Below are 25,889 nucleotides of genomic sequence, written 5' to 3' on the forward strand. Positions count from 1 at the left end.
ATCAGTCGAGAGCTCTTATCATGCTCAATGATTGCAAGAGCTTGACGAATTGGTTTGTCCCCAAACTCCATATCCAGCACACCTCGTGATGACAGAAGTCATGAGAAGAAGGCGAGTATCGTTATGGGACATGACTGATGCATTCATTCTTCTTGAATTTGATAGATAGGAAATCAAGTTCGTGTTTTAGGCCGTCAAGAGTACAGTCTGGTTATGGTTCGTAAAGCTGCTCAGGGCCGGCACCCTTTTACGTCAGACTGAGACTACTCTGGGACATTGCGAAAAAACCTATCCTCCACCTTCAACCTGCATATTCCCTTCCGATTCACAGACGGCCCTCTGTTTTTAGTTTTTCCTTTCTTGTTCACTGCGTGTCACAGTGCCAAAAATATCCAAGGAGAAAATAGAGCCTGCCAGCATTATTTTTAGCCATCGAAATCAAAAACCATTTTCAGTATTGTATTTTATTCCAAAGTCCTCATGAGGACCACCTGGATTGTGACTTGCAGTCAAAATGAAAGCACCATAAGCTTTTTCACCATTAAAATCAGCTCTGTTCCTGATGACAGCTGAAACAGCTGGTGTTGACAGCAGCCCATTTTGCCCAACCCACACTTGGCTCACACCATTTGTTGCAGCAATCTTTATTATGATCTGAATCACTTCTTTCGAAAAGTATCGGCCGTCACCAAAGACAACAATTGTCGACCCTTTTACTTTTTCAGCAGGTAGTGCATTGATTGTTGCTTGCACAAAGTTGTGTAGATAATTTGGTTGCTTGAAAACAGTAACCTTTTTCCTCAACCCTGAAGTTCCTGGTTTTTGACCTTCATACCGAGATGTGTGGCATGTGGTGACCTTAAAGACTGTCATTGCACACGAAACTAGAACAAATAGCAACAGGACAAAGATCCTTTGGCATCAGTTTTTCATATTTCTCTAATACACACACATCATGCATCCAAACAAAATCATACACATGCACTAAGGGAATATGTACACTGGATGCAGATTATCGAAATGCTTCACACAAACAATGAATCACACGCAAAAAATAACACAAATGCACAACAAAAGAAATGGAGGTGTATACGACTCGAATGCGCAGCAGCACAACATCCACCCCCTCTGAACCTGCGCATCCTCCGGATGTGCCAACTATCCAGGATCATTCAAATCCACAAACAAGTCAAGTCCATCATCTATTTCTAGTAGACCTGTTTCTCCATCAGCTTCATCATCTATGTTCTCTGTTTCTTCTGCTTGTCTTTCTTCTACCTGCTCTTCTTCTGTCAATGCTTCAAGTGCATATTCTTCATCTTCTCTTCTCTTGAAAATCTTGACTCGTTTTCCAGCAATAGGCACCCTCAATACTGTTCCATCTAATTCAACCAGCTCATAGGTATCATTGTCAAAAACCTACTTCACTTCATACGGTCCAAACCATCTTTGAACCATTTTTCTCATGCTACTATGCTGATTTTCTAGACTACTGTCGTAGACTAGAACCCAATCTCCTTCTTTTATGGCTCTAGGCCTCAAGCAATGCCTCAAATCAAACCTGTCCTTATTTCTGAGATGGGCTGCCTTCAAACGATCAACTGCTAGCTGCACATCTTCTGTCCTTCTTTCTAGTTGACAAATCCGAAGGGCTAGCAGCTCTTCCCTTGATAAATTCTCATGCCACGGAAGAACACTCCAAGTGAGAGCACAAATTTCAGTAGGCATGACAGGTTTTTGCCCATACATCAACTCCGCAGGCATATATCCAGTAGTCACACTATGTGTAGAGCGATCAGCCCACAATGCAAAAGGTAGTAATCTCGGCCAATCTCCAATCCGACCTCTACAAGCTTTTGCTAATGCTTTAACTATTGGCGGATGTCCTCTTTCACTTTTGCCATTTCCCTCTGGATTATAGGCAGTAGTAAGAGCCAATTTAATCCCAAGCCGTGAGAAGAATTCTCTAGCCTCATCTGCATCTAGCTCTCCACGATCAGCTATAATCTTGCCTATACATCCATACCTGCAAAATATTTCTTCCAACAAGAATTTACATACTGTAGTGGTGGTCTTCGTCCGCAAAGATCTGCCTTCAACATAGTTTGTAAGATCCTCCCTAGCCAAGACAAGATATCTCATCTGCCAAAGTCCCACTGGCAAAGTAACCAAGTCTACTACCCACTTATAATGCATACATAGTGGATAAGTCGGATGCAACTCATCACGATGTCGCACTAAAGAGTAAAGCTGGCAGTCCCTGCAAGTCTCTACAAAGTGAGAAAGATCTTTATACATCCCTTTCCACCAGTATCTTTCTTTGATTTTCTCATAGGTAGCCCACACACCTCTATGTCCAGCCCATGAGCTCTCATGAAACTCTCGCATAATCTGTATTTGCATCGCTACATCACAAACTACTCTCAAGGGCAAGCCTCCTCTCTTCTTTGGATGCTTCCAAAGAAAACCATCTTTCAAGAAATACCCATAAGCCTTCCTTCTGATTTTCTTGAATTCATCATCTGTCCAATCAGCTCTTCGAGTCAATGAACTTAGATACTGTCCAATTTGCAGCCACTCATCAACATAAAGTTCTTCAATAAAGGCTTCAACAATAGATACATGACAATCATGAACAAGGACAGAAGCAGCAAAATCTATCTCATCATCTTCTGCAAGCATTGACTCCTCATCCTCATATCTCGCTCTAGATAGCATGTCAGCAACTGGATTATCTTTCCCTGCTATGTGTCGAAATTCTGGATTCAATGATTTGATATAGGCAATCCATCGAAGCATCGCTATATCTGGAGTCGAACAACTAGTAATCATGCCAAGCAAAGGCAAACAATCTGTTTCCACAATAACTGAAGCTCCAATAAAATACCCTTTGTCACACTTCAGTGCAGTGACTACTCCCCACAACTCTCTTTTAATCTGCGGATATCTCCTCTGTCGCTCATTAAGAACTTTAGCTCCAAAGCGGATAGCATATCTATTTCCATCAGCGTCATCCTGTCCCACAGCCCAACCTATGCCAATAGGGCTAGTATCAACTGTCAACATGATCGGCCGTCCACACTGATAATCCACCTTGCGTAGAGTAGGAGCTGATTGCAACAGCTTCTTGAGCTTATGCATGGCTTTTGAATGCTTCTCATCCCAATGAAATTTATGCCCCTTTCGAAGCAGCTGATAGAGAACATCTGCTATATGAGCAAAATGAGGAATCCAAATCATGTAAAATACACAAGCTCCCACAAATCTCCGCACCTCTGAAGTAGTCGAGCAATACTCTATAATCCTATTTATGGCATCCACCTTTGCAGGAGAAGGCTTTCTGCCATAATATCCAACCATATGCCCAACTATGATGAATTCATTAACACCAAAGACAGATTTCAGCCCTGAAAGTGTCAAATTTACCTCCTCTAATCGTGTCAATATTTTCTCACAAGCAATCAAGTGGTCAGCCACAAATTGTCTACATCCACGCAAATCAAGACTTTCATTCTTTTCTTCTTCCCTTAATAGGCACATCATCTAGAAAAGGCATGGTATACTGCGGAATATAGTCTCGTAAAACTCTGTGCATAGCATTCATCATATGAGCAACTGAGTTTGTGGCACCTTGAGGCAAGGTACACATCCTCACAAGACCAATAGGTGTCCGCATAGTAGTAATATCCCTGCTTTCCAAGGCAAGCTGAAACTGATCATAACCTGAATACAAGTCACCTAGAGAATAGATGGCTCGTCCTGCAAAAGCCTCAGCAAATTCATCCACAACTGGACGTGTTCCCACATTCCTGATTGTCACTTTGTTCACGGGCTGCATATCCTGAATAAATCTCAAAGTACCATTCTTCTTTGGTATAGTAAACCACCTGTTAGAATAGGGTGCAGAAGAGGGTTCCAAAATCCCCATTTTAATCTTCTCATTCAGCAACTCTATCAGCTTTGGCAAGTGTGCTTTAGGCACAGGTATAGGACGTATATTCCATGGTACATGAGGAACAGTGAAGATGACCATAGGTGCAACCAATTCAGGACTAATGCAACCAATTTCATGTGGAAAGAAAGCAAATGCCTTACCATGACGTCCAAGCATCTCTCTAAAACATTCTTTTTCCACTGGAAGCAAAAATTCATCATTTCCAATCTTCAATTCTGCAAGAGTTTCAGCTGTAAACTTATGTCCAATATTTGCAGGGTCCCTCAACATAGGCTGCTTCATAGCTTTTTCAATCTGTTCATCACTATCAGAAGGAAGCGAGCCTGCAACCGGCTTAACCTTCTTATCAACTGTTTTATATTTTGTGTCAACCTTGGCATCACTCAAGCACTCTTTTCTTTGCTGCAATTTCTGCAATTTTTCAGCAACTTTCAATTCTATTGACTGAAAATTTTCAGCCTTTTGCTCTATGGACTGCATAGGTGCAGCCTGAAACTCTGTATACAGAAATTTTTCTGCATTCAACTCTGTTGGCTGAATGGATTCAGCCCCATCGGCTCTATGGACTGCATAGATGCATCCTGAAACTCTGTATGCAGAAATTTTTCTGCATTCAACTCTGTTGGCTGAATGGATTCAGCCCTCTGCAATTCTGTTAGCTGATCAAGATCAGCCATAAATTCAATTTGCTGAGTTTTCTCAGCCTCTAACTCTGTTTGCAGCATAAAACCAGAAATTTCCTGAAACATATCCAAGGTTTGCACAGGTATGATCTTTGAACCCTTACATACATCAGTTTTCAGCATTGCTCTCATCTCAAACAATGTATCTGCATAAGACATCCCTTCATACAATCCATCTACATGCTCTTCTGCTTGCAAAATACCTGCATTCTTCAACTCTTTCTCCTTAGGCCAATGTACTGCCTGGCAGCTCTAGACAAATCTGAAATTTTCTGATAACTCACTGAACTATCTGAAGAAAAACCAACAAAATTATTGGAGAAATACTGGCTCCCAGGAGGCGAGATCTCCTCTTTTCTCCGCTCTGTACCACTGGCGTCTCGCAAGACAGCGGTACCTAATGAAAATCCAACTCCTTCGCAGGTAGTGGTGCCTCACGCAAGGAGTCCCTGTTTCTCGGATGATTTACCCCAACAGTCATAAACTGAACAGCTCGCATACCATCTTTACTGCGTATCCGCGCATAAGCTGACCCGTCATCCATCACTTTCGTTTCCATTCTTGCTTCTGTAATGAAAGGCTGTCCAAGAATAATCGGATAAGAGCATGAATCCTGAACAAAGCAATGATAATCCTCTTCAACATTACCAATAGAAATTCTGATACTTGGACAAGCAGCATACATATCACCAGAAGTATTATTGGCGGCTCTCATGCGCCAGCCATGCTCTGCATCCATAGGCCACTTGCCACTCTCATAAACACCTCGAGCAATAAGATTAATCTCAGAACCATGATCAACTAAAGCGACCAATGGAATTTGTTTCTCTCCAATCCTTACCACTGTCTCAGTGGTTGCTCTAGCCCAATGACTTCGTGAAAAATGGCTGCGAGGAATGAGAATAGGGGTCTCATCATCTTCATACTACATAGGCTGCACTATTTTCTCCAATTGCGGATTAACAGAAGCATTCTCAACCATCACTACATTATCATGCTCTTCCCCAAGAGCTCCATGCCACAATCCCTGTAAAGCAGGTCCTTCCATCGCATGTCGTTTCCTCCGCAAAAGATCTTGCATCTGATCCTGTATTTCTCTTCTAGCAATCCCAAGAGCTTCTCCAACAGTAAAAGTAACTTCACTATTCAAAATTCTTTCATGAAAAATCTTACTCATATCCGTTTGCATTTCAAGATCTGACAAAAGCTTGAATCCTGGCTCTTTTCTTGGTTGCCTCTTTTCTTTCAACTTGGCTCCCATTGGTTGATCAGAACCTGTTTGAGCTGGAGAATTTGACATAGGTGGAGCTGTAACAGGTGGTGAAACAAAGTCACCCCCTCTAGTCTTTTTGGAGGAGCTAGGACCTTCCTCATCTCTTCTTCTCTTTTCCTCAACCATGGCATCTAAACCCTACGTTTTAGCCATATAAGCAAAAATAGAATACCTATCAACAGGAGAATCCCATCCTATTTCTCCTCGGATGCTGGAGCCCACACAAGTCATAGTAGATGCCTGAACTTTCCCTCTTCTCGCTATCTCCAAGGCAGAGGACCATAAAGCAGAGTCTCCATCAGATTTCTGCTCAAGCTGGACTCCAAAAGCTGAAGCATCTCCTCTAACACTCACATAAGCTGATCGCACAGCCATATCATCAACAAGCTTCTTTATACCTCCCTTACCAAAGTTCGTGTCAAGAGGAGCGCCAGTCTCTGTCAGCCATATCTTCCCATCTTGTCCCCAGAACACTACATTCTTCTTACGTGCTTCCTGAAAAGCATCACAATCTCTGCAGTGTTGGTGCTCTGTACTATCACACCAAATACATCGTCGCCCTTTTCTTTGACCAGCTGGAAAAGCAGTCGCTGGAGCAGGCGCTACAGCAGGTACTGACATAAGTTGCTCCTTTAACTTACCAACTTCAGCTTTGACTGCTTCAATCGTCAAATCCGCCAAGCCTTTAATAACATCATCTACAGATAAGGGCACTGGAGCAGCAGGAACTGGTGGATTCACAGCAGGAGGAGTAGGCTTAGGCAAAGAAGTTGCAGCAGGGGTAGAAGAAGAAGTCTCCAAGGATTTTTCAGGAACTAATCCTGTGTTTCGATGCAATCTTACTCTCCTGCGCTGCTTCTTAACAAGAGCATTCACAGCATCAATGACATGTCTCCACTCAGTCTTTAAACCTGAATCAGTAGCTTGATCTTCCAAAAGATCATCCAACTTTTCTTGTAAATCAGCATCTCCAGCTTGTAAAAATAACTCCACTTTCTACATCTCCAAAGCTTGTTGTTCAGTCCCATCCAACTGATCATATCGGCTTTCAAACTCTCGCAGAAGAGCGGTAACAGAAAGTCCCTTATTAGGCATAGAAACCCATGCTAAAAAATTCCTGCGATTCATAAGACCTGTATCTTCCAGGAAATATTCATCTTTTAATGCCTTCTTAAATTCAGCCCAACCTGCATGTGCTTCTTGAATTTCTGCAATTCGACCTTCAAGAGCGCGCACCACGATCCGCAAGAAGTAGCGGCTCCAAACATCTTGAGAAACCCCAAAAAAATTCATCTTTTCTTCATACAAATGCAGGTAAGTTGACACTTGCTGGCCATTAAACTGCTTCATCTCCTGTTGGACAGCTTTCAAGGCATCCATAGCATCACTGTCTCGTTTTGCATGAGCTTGCTGCTGCATATACATGGTAAATGACTGAAACAGGTTCTTCATGACATTATCATCTGTCATCTCTTCTTGCGAGTCTCCCATCTTGCTGAAAAGTGACACATCACTTTCACGTCGGGTTCACCAGAAATGTCGTAGAGTTCACGCAAGGATTGCAGAACACGGGGCTCAAGGTACAGCAATGGAAGAGACTAACAAGAAGAACTCAAAAATTTGATGCCAAAGTTCACTATATTCCTTGTCAAATGAGTTACAAGAAGTTCATGTTCAGAATAAACTGAAGTTTATCATAAACTGTTTCCATTCAGGTGTATGTTGACAGTTGCACTAGGAAGAAAAACATTCTTCACTTCAGCATGTTCATTCATGGCAGTTGCCCTGTTCTTCAATTCAGCATTTGTTGTAGTGATCACCTCTTTTGTACATGAAAAGCAGTTACAACAAGTTGTTCATCCTTTGAGTTGTTTAGGAATGACACAAGATTGACAGCTAGTTGTGAGACATTGGCAAAAAACTCCTGTTATGTAGCCACCAGCAAAGCTAATTGCAAGCTGTATAGTATCACAAATTCCATCTTGTGTTGAATGGATTCATGGCTAAAGGAAAGGGCAATGTCACAGCTAAAAGTTCAAGGCATATGTAGCCGCTGTATCCTACTGTGACTGTGGAAATTAGTTGCTCCTGCTGCAATTTGTGACAGAACAACTTCTACTTCTGTTCAATATTGAAAGGCTCTTTTCATGATGAAGACCCTAAGCACCTATGCCAACCATACTTTCAGGTTTTAGAATCTACAGATGATTTCTCAAAGTCTACGGATCTCATGGAATGCTCAATGCGCAGTCATCACGGACAAAGCTTCCAGTTTGGAATTGATTAGGAGTATGTCTCCCTCTGGAATTTGAATCAAGAAGTCTCTTTTTCACGAGAGCTTTAGAGCCCAAAACCTCAATCTGCATTTCTTACTCTGTGACATCAAAACACCAGAATTTAGACGTTGTTTTCTGAATTGGATATAGCCATCGATTTCTCTGCTAACCGCCAATGAAGCTTCCTCGCTGTCTTCAAGACTGTCCGTTCTTTCATCATCCAATAGCTCGGCTAGAACACATCATAATGCTGGTATCACCGGAGCAGAACTTCATTGGAGCTGTCTATCTCCTTCATAGCAGACTTAATCAGATTGTTTACTTCAGGTGTTGCATGGCGTGATTGAGCATTGGCAAGAAAAAGGACAAGATGCTCCCGTTGATTGTTTGCATTATCTCTTTCTTTGTGCCGAGACCAGTTGTTGTTGCCTTTCGTCATCTTCCTCCCGGAATTGTGCATACCCATTGCCAACCTTCTTGAATTTGATAGAAAGGGCTGCGTTTTTCCATCCGATTGACAGACAACACCCGTCAGAATTAGTCTCCGTCCTCTCCATCGAAAACCATCCCCTTTGTCTTTTTTCTCACAGGCGGCTCCTCACAGTTTCCCCCCCGTAATTTCCCATTTTTCCATTATCTTCCGATTTTTGCTTTCCTCCTCCTTCATCATCATTTGCAAGCTCTCGTTATTCCTCTTTTATAGTGTTTGCCGTCGGCTTTTCTTCAATTTTGCGTTATCATTGTTCCTCCTTCTATGCCTCTGAGAACGTGGAACGTGCCCAACGGCCAAGCTGCTCTCATAACACTGTAACGTCCTCCGTACAAAACGAAGCAGCATGTCTTGATTTCATCTGCATTAGTCGAGAGCTCTTATCAGCATGTCTTGATCTTGTTTGCATCAGTCCAGAGCTCTTATCATGCTCAATGATTGCAAGAGCTTGACGAATTGGTTTGTCCCCAAACTCCATGTCCAGCACACCTCATGATGACAGAAGTCATGAGAAGAAGGCGAGTATCATTCTGGGACATGACTGATGCATTCATTCTTCTTGAATTTGATAGATAGGAAATCAAGTTCGTGTTTTAGGCCGTCAAGAGTACAGTCTGGTTATGGTTCGTAAAGCTGCTCAGGGCCGGCACCCTTTTACGTCAGACTGAGACTGCTCTGGGACATTGCGAAAAAACCTATCCTCCACCTTCAACCTGCATATTCCCTTCCGATTCACAGACGGCCCTCTGTTTTTAGTTTTTCCTTTCTTGTTCACTGCGTGTCACAGTGCCAAAAATATCCAAGGAGAAAATAGAGCCTGCCAGCATTATTTTTAGCCATCGAAATCAAAAACCATTTTCAGTATTGTATTTTATTCCAGAGTCCTCATGAGGACCACCTGGATTGTGACTTGCAGTCAAAATGAAAGCACCATAAGCTTTTTCACCATTAAAATCAGCTCTGTTCCTGATGACAACTGAAACAGCTGGTGTTGACAGCAGCCCATTTTGCCCAACCCACCCTTGGCTCACACCATTTGCTGCAGCAATCTTTATTATGATCTGAATCACTTCTTTCGAAAAGTATCGGTCGTCACCAGAGACAACAATTGTCGACCCTTTTACTTTTTCAGCAGGTAGTGCATTGATTGTTGCTTGCACAAAGTTGTGTAGATAATTTGGTTGCGTGAAAACAGTAACCTTTTTCCTCAACCCTGAAGTTCCTGGTTTTTTACCTTCATACCGAGATGTGTGGCATGTGGTGACCTTAAAGACTGTCATTGCACATGAAACTAGAACAAATAGCAGCAGGACAAAGATCCTTTGGCATCAGTTTTTCATATTTCTCTAATACACACACATCATGCATCCAAACAAAATCATACACATGCACTAAGGGAATATGTACACTGGATGCAGATTATCAAAATGCTTCACAGAAACAATGAATCACACGCAGAAAATAACACAAATGCACAACAAAAGAAATGGAGGTGTATACGACTCGGATGCGCAGCAGCACGACAGCGTACTTCATATGTGACAGCTAGAGGTGATGCTTCTGCATATGGAGTACAGATTGAGAAGGGATCAGAGACTCAGTCCGCACTATGGACTTATGCTATGGAGACTGCAAACAAGGGGAAAATTCAGCAAATTGTTTTGACTAGTGCAGGCTCTAGCATCAGATCAGAGACAGGTTGGGACTCGCCTGTTGACAGGTACTCTATTTATGCTTATTTGGCTAAATCTCATGGTGCAGATGTATTTGTTGAGGAGAAGCGTAAGAGGGATGAAGAAAATCCAAGTGCAGCTAAGAAGACTAGAGGGGGTGAGTTTGTTACTCCACCTACTGTAGGACCGTCTTCAAGACCAAGGCCAGATCGACAGATGGAGGATGCTCAAAAGAGAGAAAAGAGGCAAGAGCCTAGAGAGAGAAAGCAGCCAGGATTCAGATTGATGTTCGATATTAAGACATCTACAGATATGAAGAAAATCTTTAATGATAAGATACTTGGTAGCGAGGTGACTTTCACTATTTCTGAGATTTTGGGCATCTCAAAAAGAGAGTTTCAGGATCAGTTTCAGGAGGTCTTGAAGAGGAAAAGACATGCATTGTCTACCACTGATACACAGGGAGTTTTGATTGGGGAGTTGGATGAGGATGAGGATGAGGTTATGGTTGATAATGCTTCTGTTTTTCCGCAGGTAGAGAAGAGGGTTCAGCCTATGCATTATGCTGAAATTGATGAGCCTGTCATGATACCGCGTAGTCACTTTTCGTGGAGCCATTAGGCTAGGGAAACTACAGAGACGATGGTAAAGATTGGAGAGAAACAGGTGCCTTATGTTGCATTGGTTGATCATGGTTCAGAGATTAATCTCATAGTTCGTGGAGTTTATGAGAGTAACAGATGGCCTATGGATGTAGAGCATGGGTGGCGTATGAGAGCCGCCAATAACACTGCAGGTGATTTGTATGCTGCCTGTCCTAGTGTCAGGGTTTCTATTGGTGATGTAGAGGAGGATTTTCATTTCTTTGTGCAGGATTCATGCTCTTATGCTATAATTCTTGGGCAGCCATTCATTACAGAGATGCGCATGGAAACAAAGGTCATGGATGATGGATCTGATTATGCACGGATTCGCAGTAAAGATGGTATGAGAGCAGTTCAGTTTATGACTGTATGTGTGAACCATGTTAGAAACAGGGATACTCTCAGAGATGCACCCTTGCCCACTGTGAGGGATTCGGATTTTCATTAGGTACCGCCGTTTCGCGAGACGACGGTGGTACAGAGGAGAGGAGATTGGAGTTCTCGCCTCCTGGCAGCGGTGTTTTCTCCTCCGGTTTTGTTGGGATTTCAGCAAACAGTTCGATGAGTTATCAGAAGACTTCTAGGTTGCCTAGAGCTGCCAGGTAGTATATATGCAGGAAGGAGAAAATTTTGAAAAATGCAAGAATTTTAGAGGATGATGAGCACATAGATGGGATGTATGACAGTGTGATTTGTGCAGATACGATGACAGAGATGGGAGATATGCTGAAAACTGATATGCTGAATTGTCACGGTAATGTATTAGTGCAGTCCGTGGACATGTTTCATGAAATTGCAGATTTTATGTCACAGATTGAGTCAGAGGCTGAGGTAACTTAGCAAAGAGTGTTGAGTGCTGAAGAAATTCAGCAAACAGAGTTTCCAGCTGGTTATGATCAGCTTTCAGAGATACAGAGGGCTGAAAATTTTCAGCCAACAGAGTTTACTGCTGAAATATTTCAGCATTCAGAGTTTGGGGCTGTTTCTATGCAGTCCATAGAGCAGAGGGCTGAGAATATTCAGCCATTGGAGTGCAGAATTGCTGATTTACAGCAAGGTTTATGTAATGCAGAAGAGCATAATGAAGCCAGGGTTGACACGAAATACAAAACTGTGGATAAGAAGGTGAAGCCGGTTGCTGTACTGCTTCCGCCTGACAGTGATCAGCAAATAGAGAGGGCTGCTAAACAGCAAATTTTGAGGAATCCGGAGCATATTGGTCATAAATTTTCAGCAGAGACTCTTGCTGAATTGAAAATTGGAAATGGTAATTTCTTGTTACCCATAGAGAAGCAATGCTTTCAGGAGATGCTTGAGCGTCATGGAAGGGGATTTGCTTTTTTTCCGCATGAGATTGGATGTGTGAATCTTGATATTGTTGCTCCTATGGCCATTTTTACTATTCCTCATATCCCATGGAATCTCCGACCTATTCCAGTGCCTAAAGCACACTTGCCAAAGTTGATTGATTTATTGAATGAGAAAATCAGGATGGGAATCCTTGAGCCTTCATCTGCACCATACTCAAACAGGTGGTTTACAGTTCCAAACAAGAATGGTACTCTTCGATTTATTCAGGACATGCAGCCAGTGAACAGAGTTACTATCAGGAATGCTGGTATAGGTCCAGTTGTGGATGAGTTTGCAGAGGCATTTGCTGGACGTGCCATCTATTCTTTGGGTGATTTGTATTCAGGATATGATCAGTTTCAGCTGGCTTTGGAAAGCAGGGACATAACCACCATGAGAACTCCTATTGGGCTTGTCAGGATGTGTACCTTGCCTCAAGGTGCCACTAATTCTGTTGTGCATATGATGAATGCCATGCATAAGGTCCTTCGTGATTACATACCTCAGCTTACCATGCCTTTCTTGGATGATGTGCCCATTAAGGGGTGTGCAGAAGAAGAGAAGAATGAGAGTCTAAATGAGCAGGGATGTAGATACTTTGTGGCTGATCATATTTCAGCATGTGAGAAGATTTTGGCCAGGTTAGAAGAAGTGAACTTGACACTTTCAGGGCAAAAATCTGTTTTTGGAGTGAATGAGGTTGTCATTGTTGGACATATGTGTGGATATTATGGCAGAAAACCCTCACCTGATAAGGTGAATGCTATAGGCAAGATTACGGAGTATTGTTCTACCACTTCAGAGGTACGGAGATTCATTGGTGCTTGTGTGTTTTATATGATTTGGATACCTCATTTTGCACACATAGCAGATTGTTTGTATCAGCTGCTTCGAAAGGGGCAGAAATTCTATTGGGATGAAGCCATACTAGAGCTATGCGGAAATTGAAGAAGTTATTGCAGAATGCTCCTACTCTCAGGAAAGCGGATTATAATTGTGAAAGGCCTATTGTATTGACAGTTGACACTAGTCCAATTGGCATAGGTTGGGCTATGGGTCAAGATGATGCAGATGGAAATAGGTATGCTATTCGGTTTGGGGCGAAAGTCCTAAACGAGAGACAAAGGAGATATCCGCAAATCAAGAGGGAGTTATTGGGGATTGTCACGGCTCTCAAATGTGACAAGGAGTACTTTATTGGAGCTTCAGTTGTGGTAGAGACAGATTGCTTGCCATTGATTGGTATGATTACGAGTTGCTCTACTCCGGATATAGCCATGTTGAGATGGATTGCATACATCAAGTCATTAAATCCGGAATTTAAACACATAGCAGGGAAGGATAATCTAGTGGCAGATATGTTGTCTAGAGCCAGATATGATGATGAGGAGACTCTACTTGCAGAAGAGGATGATGCAGAAATTTCAGCCACTATGGTTGATCATGTTTGTCATGTCTATGATATTGTGGCTTTTATAGAAGAACTTTATGTTGGAGATTGGTTGCAGATTGGCAGGTATCTTAGTACACTAAGCAAAAGAGATGAATGGACAGATGAAGAGTTTAAGAAGATCAGAAAGAAAGCCTATGGTTATTTTCTCAAGGACGGATTTCTTTGGAAGCATCCGAAGAAAAGAGGCGGATTACCTTTGCGGGTTGTCTGTGATAGAGAGACACAGTTACAGGTGATGAGGGAGTTTCATGAGAGTCCTTGGGCTGGTCATAGAGGAGTGTGGGCTACTTATGAGAAAATCAAGGAGAAATATTGGTGGAAAGGCATGTACAGAGATGTTTCTCACTTTGTTGAGACTTGCAGAGACTGCCAGATGTATTCAGTAGTGCGTCATCGAGATGAGCTTCATCCGACCTATCCGCTATGCATTCATTATAAGTGGGTAGTTGATTTGGTTACTATGCCTATGGGTCTATGGCAGATGAGATACATTGTTTTGGCTAGAGAGGATCTTACCAATCATGTTGAGGGTAGATCTTTGAGAACGAAGACCACTAGTGCAGTGTGTAAGTTCTTATTGGAGGAAATTTTCTGCAAGTATGGTTGTGTGGGTAAGATCACTGCGGATCGTGGTGAATTGGATGCAGATGAAGCTAGGGAGTTTTTCTCTCAGCTAGGAATCAAGTTGGCTCTAACCACAGCATATAATCCAGAGGGAAATGGGAAGAGTGAAAGAGGGCATCTGCCGATAGTGAAAGCATTAGCCAAAGTATGCAGAGGACGGATTGGAGAATGGCCGAGACTTTTACCATTTGCTTTGTGGGCTGATCGTACGACTCATAGTGTTACCACAGGATATATGCCTGCAGAGTTGATGTATGGTCAGAAACTGGTTATGCCGACTGAGACTTGTGCTTTGACTTGGTCAGTTTTACCTTGGCAGGAGGATTTGACGAGAGAAGAGCTCTTAGCTCTTCGGATTCGACAGTTGGAGAGGAGACCAGAGGATATTTAGCTAGCTATTGACAGGTTGAAGGTTGCTAGACTAAGGAATAAGGACAGGTTTGATAGCAGGCCTCGTTTGCAGCCTAGAGCAATAGAAGAGGGAGATTGGGTATTGGTCTTTGATAGCAGCCTTGAAAATCAGCATACTGCACTTCGGAAGATGGTGAAAAGATGGTTTGGGCCATACATAGTCAGACATGTCTTTGATAATGCAACATATGAGCTGACAAAATTGGATGGGACAGTGCTTAGAGTGCCTATTGCTAGAAAAAGAATCAAGATTTTCAAGAAAAGGGATGATGAGGAATATGCATGGGAAGAATTTTCAAGAGAAGAACAACGAGAAGAAATTCCAATGGAAGAAACAGATGACATGACACCGGAAATGCATAACGAAGAGATTGATCTGTTTGTGGATCTTGATGATAATGATCATGGGTAGTTGGCCCATCCGGAGGATGCGCAGGATTAGAGGGGGTGGATGTCGTATTGCTGCGCATTCGAGGTGTGTAAACCACCCAAAAGTCGTGTGTGTGATTTGATACTTTGTACATACTTAGTTGTTATGTTTGCTCTTTTATTTTATGCTGAAGACGAAGAAGAACAAGGAGTTTTAGTAGACTGGTAACTCGAGATGCAATCTCATGGCTACACTTATTTCAAGATATGTCGATTATGAGCTTCGTGAGGATGTTTCTAACATCTACAACTGGATGTTCTATGTGTGAAATGGCAGTAGTATGGGCACAGAACCAATTGATCATGATGAGTCTAGAGAGCTTATCAAAGCGTATCCTAGTAAGATGTGCGAATGCCTTCCGAATCTGAATGGAGAGAGTGTTGTGGAGTGTGATCAAGTTTTTTCCATGCTCACAGTGACCTTTACGATAGGAGGGAAACATTTTGATCTTACGCTTGAGTAGTATATCTTGAAAGTTGGAGAGGGTAATGAAATGTAATGTGTTAGTGGGTTTATGGGTCTGGATGTTTCTTCAAGGCCTCTATGGATTCTTGGAGATGTTTTTATGGGCGTTTATCACACGGTTTTCGATTATGGAAAAACACGTGTAGGCTTTGCAAGGAAAGAGCTTTGTTTTGAATCGGAAAGGGGGGGAAAAAAAAGATGACACTCTGTGGCTAATTAGAGGAGATCCCAAAAGGAGACGATTACGGGAACATAGGAAGAAAATAGACGAATGATAAGAAAAATAGAGGAAGGGGGAAGAGGAAAAACACGCAGGAAAAACAGGGAAGGGAGATTTTTCAATCAGAGAGGAAAATAAATGGTACTCTGCGCTGGACGAGGAAAAAAATAGCTGGAAACGGAAGAGAAATCGTTGTGGGGAAGAAAGCTTTCTCTGGGAAGGGGATTGAGGAGATAAGGAGGGAAGAAATGGAGTACTAACGCATCCAAGTGGAGGTATTCTCGGACCAGAAGATGGAATGCAGGAAAGAAGAAGGGTTCAGATCTTTTTCAGATCATCGATAGAGTGCAAGGTTCCAGAAAAACGTTTTGAGGAAGAGGAGCTGTACTGCTTTTGCGCTGCGATGAGTGGAGGGATTAAGACACCATCACCAATGCTTCAGCTGAATTCTTGTGGTCGCTTGTAGCTGCATTTTCCTTGAGGGAGGATAGATTGGAACAATGTTTGCTTTAACGACTACAATAGAGTGTGGAAAGACAAGTGATGAAACACATGCAGAGAACAAATTCTAAAGGTATATGTTTAGGATGAAGGTTCAGTCGTGAAAATCGTTTGTAGCAACAGGAAAGAAATTTGCAGATTGATCGGATATTGGAGGAATTCTGAGAAGGGAAGATGAAGCAATTAGTTGCTTCATTGCTGTGATGTTTGAAGTGGATTGGAAGCCTTCGTTTGGGAGTCTCCCAGAGATTGGCCGCCATAGCTAAACGGAAAGATACGAATCGCACAGGATTTTGGAGGGAGCGATACTGCACACGCCACCGCCCACGCAAATTGCCATGTCCTGATAACACTTTTATTCTTACTGATCAATCGTCGGGAAGGAGTATCACAGATTCACACCTTCCCTTTTTGCCATTGTGTCGTCATCAGCAACCACAAACCACCGAACATCTGGCAGACTCAGTCTGAACATCTCCACAAGAATGCGTGCAATGCAGATTCCTGAGGGACTGCCTATAGGATGTGTAATACCCCATCTTGTAAAACATTTCATTGGAATCATACTTGCTCAATATTCTCAACAGGTTATCAGTATAAAAAAAAATTTGTGTCATCATCAGATGTTATCTGTGCAAAGAAGTGGCCGAGTGAAATGGCCTAGAGCTCTTTTAAAGAGGAATATGATCTAGAGAAGAGGAAAACTCAAGCCTCTAGGATTCGTGAGAAGTATCCTTACAGGATTCCTGTAATAGTTGAGAAAGCTGAAAGAAGTGACATTCCAAACATAAATAAGAAGAAGTACCTTGTACCAGTTGACCTTATTGTTGATCAATTTGTCTATGTTATTCGGAAGAGGATCAAATTAAATGCAGAGAAAGCAATCTTCATCCTTGTAGACAATGTTCTTCCGCCTACTGCTGCAATTATGTCGCCTATCTGTGAGGAGCACAAAGATGAGGATGGCTTTCTTTAAGTTACATACAGTGGAGAGAACACCTTTGGGTTGTGCTGAAACCGTACATATGAAGAACATACAATGATGAGGGTGTTCGCAGGACATTGGAATCATAACATAACAGCATATTCTTGAATTCTTATCATCACCCATAAGTCCAAAACTTATCCAGGGAAAATTGCAAAGGCTAGAACAACGATGGAAGATAAAGAGTTAATGGATTTTCTATTTTCTTTCCTGGATTCGGGGAGGATGAACTGAATGAACCGATTTCTTCATCTTGAACCCTTGTTTTGTTATTAACAGAAGTTAAACAAAGACTTGGCATCATTTTCTCATCTTGCTTACTTGCATGATGGATCTTCTATCCTGAAATTTATGAAGGACTTCTGAAGTTGCAACTTTGCTTTCAAAACCCTTCGACAGCGAAGGCAGAAGTGTGGATACACCTAGATAGATTAGTAGCTCTCTTACAGAAGTTGGGGTTTATGGATGGTGATGCCAATGCATTTAAAGAGACAGCTGCTAAATTTCATAAGTCCATGGTGGAGGCATGGACTACAAATAGCATAACACACTACATGGTCAGTATTATCACCATCGCAAAAAAAAATCATCATTTCGAATTACGTTGTGTTTCTAATCTCTTTTCTTGTGCAGCATATACTTGAAGCACATGGTCCATACTTTGCAGATCAAGGAAGTTTGGCAATATGGTCAACTCAAGGCATGGAAATATCTCACTGGCAAGCTCGCTATGATTTTCAAAAGGCAACTGATCATGGAGGTGGCATCAATGATTCCAATTCTATGAGGCAATTATTCCAATGGTGGTATAGGAGACTAGAGATACGATACGAGGAAAAAGAAAAGAAGTCCAAAACATCTCAATCAGAATCTATAAGTAGGGCAATATATGAAGTGAGAAAAGAAAGATATGAAAACAGCACAGCTAGACAACGGCACGCAAAATGGTTGGCAACCCAAGAGAGAGATGGCAAGAAATGGAGACCTAGATAAAGATAATAGTTTTGATGCATTTAGAGTCCACAAGAGAGCACAAGTCCCAAGGATATGACACATCAATACTCATATCTCTAACATGAGATGTCTTATAAATTTTCTTTAAAATTTCAAAGGTTTGTCAGTATATTTTTCAAAGTCAATTTCGAACTTTGTTTTTTAATTATGAAAAGTCGATTTTGAAATCCTAAGACAAAGATATGAAAATTCTAAACATTGGAACATTCATTGGCCTAGAGAGAGAGGGGGGGCATGAGGGGGGTGTCAGGAGATAGAGAGAGGTAGGGATGGGGTGGAGAAATGAAATGAAATGATAAATTTAAAATTCATTTACACCACAGTAAGTTTGAAAGTTTCGTATTTAAGTCGTCTCTCCTTTCATTTTTTCCCATTGCTCTCCACTCTACCCTCCACCTTTCTATCCTTCATCATCACAGCCATGGCACGTTCCAAGCTTCCTATCAAAAAGGCGCCTGCGAGAGCAAGAGCTCAACACTCTTCCGAATCTAGTGAGCGTACTATGAGTGACAAAGATCCCCTGGTGACCGATAACGGTGGCCCTACTGCAGCCAATAATGGTGGCGCTACTGTGGCCAACAATGGTGGCCCTAGTATGGTCGATAATGATGGTTCACCATTGTCCAGAAATGGTGGTCCACATGCTCCAGCTCCTCCACCTCCCACTACTGCTCCAGCTCGTAATACACGCCCTCCAACACATAAAAAGCAAAGATGGAGACCAGGCACAACTGCTCTACGCGAGATAAGGAAATTCCAGAAGAGTGCCGACTTGATTATTCCTAAGGCACCATTCTCCAGGTTGGTGCGAGAAATACTGCAAGATCTACAGTCAAGGCATCATCACAAGTTCTTTTCGAGGAACCACGCAAGGAATGTGGGGCGATGGTCAAGCCAAGCCTTGCTTGCTCTCCAAGAAGCAGTTGAAAGCTACTTGATTGATCTAATGAGTGATGGTCAACTTTTAGCCATTCATGCCCAACGTATCACTATTAAGCCCATAGATCTGGTTCTTGTTCGCAGGATCCGCAATAACAAGGATGCATTTAATCTTAATGTCAACAATATGCTTTGAGAAGCTACCTTGTAATTGGATCTATGTTTTTAGCTTAGGTTTGGTTGTAGATTGTAAGGAGCTTAGTTTTGGGTTATCTTTCCAGTAGACCTTCAAGTATTTGATAGTAGTGGCCTGCAAAATGGAGCTAAATTTTCCCTAGCTCTAGTTGTACTTGGTGCGATGCACTATCTACCGTGTATTTCATAGTTTCGCAAAGCTAAATCCAATATGTGATATTCTATTTTTACCATGTTTCGCATTGTGTGAATTTTCAAGTTTCCAATTTTGTAAGTAGTTTTGTTGAGGATAAATTCAATGTGCAACCACGTACACATCGGTGATCAGTTGTACATGGGCCGATGCACTATATCCTTACTATATTTAGTGGTTTGGCAACAATATATCCGATATGCGATATTCCATTTTACCCATGATTTATTTTTTGTCAATTTTTAAGTTTCCAATGTTTCGCATTGCGAGGTTGACAATACATTTAATCTGCAGTTGCGCACACTCATTATCAATACATTTAATCTACAGTTGCAAGGTTGACAATATATTATCAGTGCAGTATAATGCAGTTAACGCATTTTCAAAAAAAGATTGAACCGTCAAATTTATAAATCGGAATCTGGTGAAACTTCACCCTCATGCTGGGCATTAGAAAACTTATTTATATTAAAAATGTGGCCCCATCAGAAGCCTCTGGGTCACCTGTCCGGAGGCTCGCGTCTGGGGCCCTGAATCTAGGGATTCAGGGCCCCAGACGCGAGCCTCCGGACAGGTGATCCAGAGGCTTCTGTTGGGGCCAAAAAAAATTTGGGTGGTTGATGTGTCCTTGAGGAGCCTACAGGTAAAATTTCATGTGAATCGGAGCATTGGTGATATTTTTCCTAAGCGTGGATTCATTAATTGAAATTTTAGGGTTTTTGAAAAGTTTGGCTATAAGTTTAAAGTTTCACCTCATTTTACACATTTCACTTTTGAGTTCTGAGTTCTCTCTCCTAGAAGACATGGTACGTACCAAGCAAGCGGCCTGGAGATACCCCCCTAGAAATTCCATAAAGCAGCCACGTCCTCCAGCTCCACCACCACCACCATGACGCCAACATCGCAAGCGTCGATGGAAGCCAGGCACATTGGCTCTTCGCGAGATCTGCCACTACCAGAAGACCACTCACCTCCTGATACCGAAGGCTCCATTCCAGAAGTTGGTGCAGGAGATCATGGAGGGCATACTGATCAGGAACAACAGGAACCAGTTTCCAGATACATCACGCGCGAAACAACCGGATCGCTGGACTGCCTAGGCCCTCCTCACACTACAAGAAGCTGCTGAAGCCTACCTCATCGACTTATTTGGAGACTCAATCTATGCAGCAGTGCATGCAAAGAGGGTCACTGTCACTGACAGGGATCTGCGGATAGTCAGGTTCTTTCGACGATGGAAAGATAGTCCTCGCAGAGGTCAGCAAGGATAGAGGTGTACAAACTCAAAAGCACATGGAATGTAGCTTCTGAAGACATTTTGTAAAGCCTTGGTTGTAATGGACCCCATGTAAAATTGTTATTAATACAAATACAAAGTTTTTGGCACATCTTATTTTTGTTTAGTCGCTTGATATTTATTTTATTTACGTCGTTGAGTTATCGTTACATGCGTTCGAACAAATACATGTTGCGCACGAATTCGATAAAGCACTGTGTATTAAATTTAGGGTATGAATCGTGTTACGTATAAATTTGACAAATAAACGTAACATTCAAGTAAAAAAACAGTAAATGACACGTATCACAAACTACATTGCACGCGAATCCAACAAACATCAGTTTTCATTACTTGAAGAGAAGATTACAAAGTGCAGTACATCAGTGATGCGATATCAGTAGGCAATAAGTACATCTATTCTCTCCTAGGCTTCTTGGAGCTAGGCTCCCCATGGTCAGAGCTATTCTTGATCATAGGCAACAATACATTTTGCCCCAATAGTTCCTGTCTAATGACAGTGGGGTCTTCAACACCGGCAACCATGCCACGATCCACCATGGAGAAAAGTGGGCCAGACCTAGTACTCGTGAATAAGTAGAGAAGCTTCGAACGTCGAAGCAACACTACTTTCTCCAGGCTGGAGTTGGTCGGGATGGTCTTAAAGGGCCCAGCCTTTGTTAGTGCCCTCAACTTCAAGAAGTTCTCGGCAAAAGCAGGGGAGCATGTCTTATGAAATACAATAATGTCGTTGACAAGCTGCCCAATGTACTCCTTCAATGCCAAGTCTTGCACCCTTCCTTGGCTACCAGATCGGCCACCCTGCCTAGATGAAAACTCATCTATATAGACAATCTCCTGCAACACACAAGTTCAATATCATACTCACTATGCATGGAGTGTGCTGAAAATATATAAATCATATTCATATGAAACTTAACCAGTAGGGCCTCTAGGGCATCGGGAACAAACACATGTGTTTTTGTCGGGATCGAGCCCCCAGATGTGCCCTGGCCGGAGGCTCGCGTCTGGGGGCCTGAATCTGCAGATCTGGGGGCCCAATCCCGACAAAAACACATGTGTTTGCTCCCGATGCCCTAGAGGCCCTACTGGTTAAGTTTCATATGAAACCGAGAACATTACCTTCTCTGCATCATCTATCTGCCGCTGTAATGGAGCATCCAGATCTGCTCCTGCCACTGGGCTGCCCTCGTCTCTCTCTTGGGTAGGCACTGCATAGTCGGGTCGAGGACCAAAAAGGCTTTCCTGCAACCTCTCGAACTCCTCATCAGAGATCTGATACTGTGGCGCCGCATCCTCAATCTGCTCCTGGATGCTCACAATGGCAGAGATGTCATCGATGCTCGTGCCATCATAACGAGCCACCTCATCAACATGTGGTGGGGCATCCTGTAAATCAAAATCTATGAAATCACTAGTGCACCACGCACCATGATACAGTATAGTTCTTCTTCCATAAGCTCCAACAACTCTAGCACATCCTGCATGAGTAGATATTCCACCCCCTCGATGGTGATAGCATGGAGAGAAGAGAGGGGTGGCTCTTCGCTCGTGGGCATCTCATCAGGGCAGGGAGGTGGGTGCACAATGGCCAAGCTCTGTGCTGCCTCAACACTCAGATCGAGAGTAATCTCCTCAGGCTCCCTCTCAAAGTACTCTAATAGTGGCCGAGAGGGTGCGTCGATGTCCTCGTCATTGTCCTCTTGCACCTCAGTGCACATAACATATATGGCAAAGGCAGCATCCCTCTCAATGAGATCCATCGTGACCTGGTCCTGTGACGAGGTGGGCACTGCTCTAGCGCGGAGATGTTGCCCCACATGCACCAGGGCTCAACTTATCACCTTTGCATGGCTGGATCCGGCACACAAACTATACAAAAAATCCATGGGAACCCACCTGAGAGTGGAGTCGGGAATAGAGCAAGTGAGAGGGTTCACTGCATCACAAAACGATGCTAGTATACTAGAGTCAGGGTCTACAGCGGAAAGCGAGCTCTCTAGACTCAAGGTCACGCAAAACCTAGGGTATATCTGGTCCCCTATGTGCGCATAGCATGTGGAACTGATCCATGCGGCGAAGGCGGGAGTGGTAGCCATGGCACACAAAGAGAGAAGGAATGAGAGCACAAGTGTAGGGAAGTGGAGAATGAAAGTGAAAATGAGTTTGGAGTTATAGCTTTTATGTGTCTAGGGTTTTAAATAAAGGTTCTTTATAAAGTTATTAACTCTAAAGTTTCAAATTAAAACTCTTACCTTAGTTTCTTTATTTCAGTACTTTAAAGTCACTATTAAAATTACTCATACAGACAAACGCTTCGTTCTACATTATTATATCCTCGAATATGTTTGGGTCGCTGAGTATATTCAAGTCTAACGAGAGAAAATATATAATTTTTTAAAGAAAATAAATCTAAAAGGACTTGAAATTTCCTTTGGATCCAATTTAATATTAAAATGTAAGAAACGAGCAGCAGAGATGCGCTACAATATATCATTGTGCAAAGACAATATTCTCTAGATTATAGACCTCTAACCTGCAATTTAATTATGATTTTTAACTGCACGATTGAGTAATTACAGTATGTATTATCGCACGCTTGGATCACAGTAAACTAAAATTTAAAGTACTCAGAAGTTCAAAAAATGTATGTATTCGCTCTTTATAAAGTTTTTTTTACAAGGATTCCACTATCTCAAGGATATGTGGAGAAGCACATTGTTTACATGTCATGGATTGCTCACTACGAATCCTGACTTTTCTATTATCTAACTTGAAATAGAAGTTGTAGAGGGGCTCACTGGACATTAATTGGATTTCTTGTCTCAGAAAATAAATGGGCCAATGACTCTCTGCACTGACTACGAAAGGATTATGACCACTCCACAAGATTACCACATCTACGAGCGCTGTATGTGTGTCATCTCGGATATCTTGATCCAAGCTGATCCACTCCCCTCGCAAAAGTCGCCATCTTCTATATCGAAAGCGAATGCACAGAGTTTGTCTAGCAATGAAATACCTGTAATAAAAACAAAAATAATGGTAAGTGATCAATGCGACTAACATAACAATTCATCTAAGCGAGACCTATGTTAATTAAATCAAGGTATGCAAAGTAGTAAAAAAGTTTTACCTGAATGTAATATCAGATTGGTTGATCCTGCACTCAATCATCTCATCAAAATGTGTTCTTTTGACTTCCCAAGACTCACCCAATAGCTGACTCATCCATTCCTCGAATGGACACTTGCATTGATAAGTAATCTTTGTTTTCTTCAAAACATCACATGAACCAAACAAATGTGCAAACAATGAGAATGGAATAAACCAACTAAGATGCACATCTTTGGAGCCTGTGGTGGGTTTCATAGCACTATTGATGTCAGATTTTATCTTCGATTTGCAAGCTCCTGACAACTCCAAGCTACCAATGAACCATTCACCACTAGACAGCGGCGGCAATGGGACATGCTACAATCTCTGGCTTTCTACCACATACAATGAATTATAAAAAAAGATATTTTGAGTGGCAAGTTGACTTGTAGAGGTATTATCATAGATCAAAGAACCTATCTCTTCATGCCAAACATGTATCTTGCCGCTTAAACATTCCACATTCTGCCATTCATGCAAAGTCGATGGATATAGAGCTGTCAATCAAACAAGACTGAATTAGAATACTGCAAAGACTTTTAAAAACAACTCTGATACAAAAGAATAATCAATGATAAAATTTAACAACTTACTGTTTTGTTTATAATTTGCAATGTTATTCTCGTCGTGTACAGAGATTTGTTTATGCGTATAAACATGTTGACAAAACACTTCCGTTACTGCACTTGTGCCATTAAACACTTTTCTGAACTCTAGAATTCTACCTTTCCAATGTTTGCTAGGGTTTGCAACATCCTTGCACTTGACCTTGAAACTCCCTCGAGTACTTGGGTGCATCAAAATCCAATCCAACTTATAATACTTATCACAAATCCAATTACCGCCATTATCTTTCCTGTTGAAGACCTCCACTGCAAGTATGCTACTGATATTTTTCCTCCGTGAAGACATCTGTAACAACCAAATACAAAAGTTACCTATCAACATGTGTATAATTTGTAAATGTTCTCTCCAAATGAAATTAAATTTAAATGGATCAATTTAAAAAAGAAACATTGTACCTGTAATTTCTTTCACAAAGATCCCTAGATATGTTGAACAAGAAGTTGACTTATAGCAAGACCATTATTTCTTCACTAACAGATTCCTGTAGTACAAAAACAAAAGAAATATTGGGTCAACGCATACATATAACTTATATAGGCTTTGTCCAAATGCGTTGAAATTTAACCATGGAACAGTAGTAAAAAATGGCAATATACCTGTGGCTTTCTCTGCAAAAAATCCCAAAGATGTTGTAGAAGTTGAGTTCTTAATAAATCATTGTTCTTCACCCTCGGAGATTCTTGGAGTAAAAAAACAAAGAAAAGCTCAGTATGCATGTAGCTTGTATACATTTTGTCTAAACGAGATAAAATTTAACAGTGGAGCAACAAAAAAACAAGACAATATACCTATAACTTTGTTTACAGAGAAACCCTAAGATGTTGAAGAAGAAATTGAGTATTCAAAATCCCAAAGATGTTGTAGAAGTTGAGTTCTTAATAAATCATTGTTCTTCACCCTAGGAGATTCTTGGAGTAAAAAAACAAAGGAAAGCTCAGTATGCATGTAACTTGTATACATTTTGTCTAAACGAGATAAAATTTAACAGTGGAGCAACAAAAAAACAAGACAATATACCTGTAACTTTTTTTACAGAGAAACCCTAAGATGTTGAAGAAGAAGTTGAGTGTTCAAAATCCCAAAGATGTTGTAGAA

General features: G+C 41.8%; 1 long non-coding RNA gene and 3 pseudogenes across 1 annotated transcript; 1 reads left to right on the forward strand and 3 right to left on the reverse strand.

The window, feature by feature from the left end:
* Positions 1–438: 438 nt before the first annotated feature.
* LOC148017984 (putative phosphoglucomutase, cytoplasmic 1 pseudogene) lies at positions 439–891 on the reverse strand (annotated as a pseudogene).
* An 8,631-nt stretch (positions 892–9,522) lies between these two features.
* On the reverse strand, positions 9,523–17,013 carry LOC148017985 (putative phosphoglucomutase, cytoplasmic 1 pseudogene; annotated as a pseudogene).
* A 90-nt stretch (positions 17,014–17,103) lies between these two features.
* LOC148017986 (autophagy-related protein 8C-like pseudogene) lies at positions 17,104–24,077 on the forward strand (annotated as a pseudogene).
* Positions 24,078–24,504: 427 nt separating this feature from the next.
* LOC148017987 (uncharacterized) lies at positions 24,505–25,252 on the reverse strand. The gene is made up of 3 exons (XR_015687616.1): positions 25,190–25,252; positions 24,893–25,079; positions 24,505–24,664 (listed from the first exon to the last, which is right to left on the reverse strand). It is a non-coding gene; the product is annotated as an uncharacterized LOC148017987 (long non-coding RNA).
* Positions 25,253–25,889: the final 637 nt, after the last annotated feature.

Source organism: Lygodium microphyllum, chromosome 21 (genome assembly GCF_053477565.2).
Source record: "Lygodium microphyllum isolate KBCC chromosome 21, Lygodium_microphyllum_v1.1.10, whole genome shotgun sequence".
NCBI classification, from domain to species: Eukaryota; Viridiplantae; Streptophyta; class Polypodiopsida; order Schizaeales; family Lygodiaceae; genus Lygodium; species Lygodium microphyllum.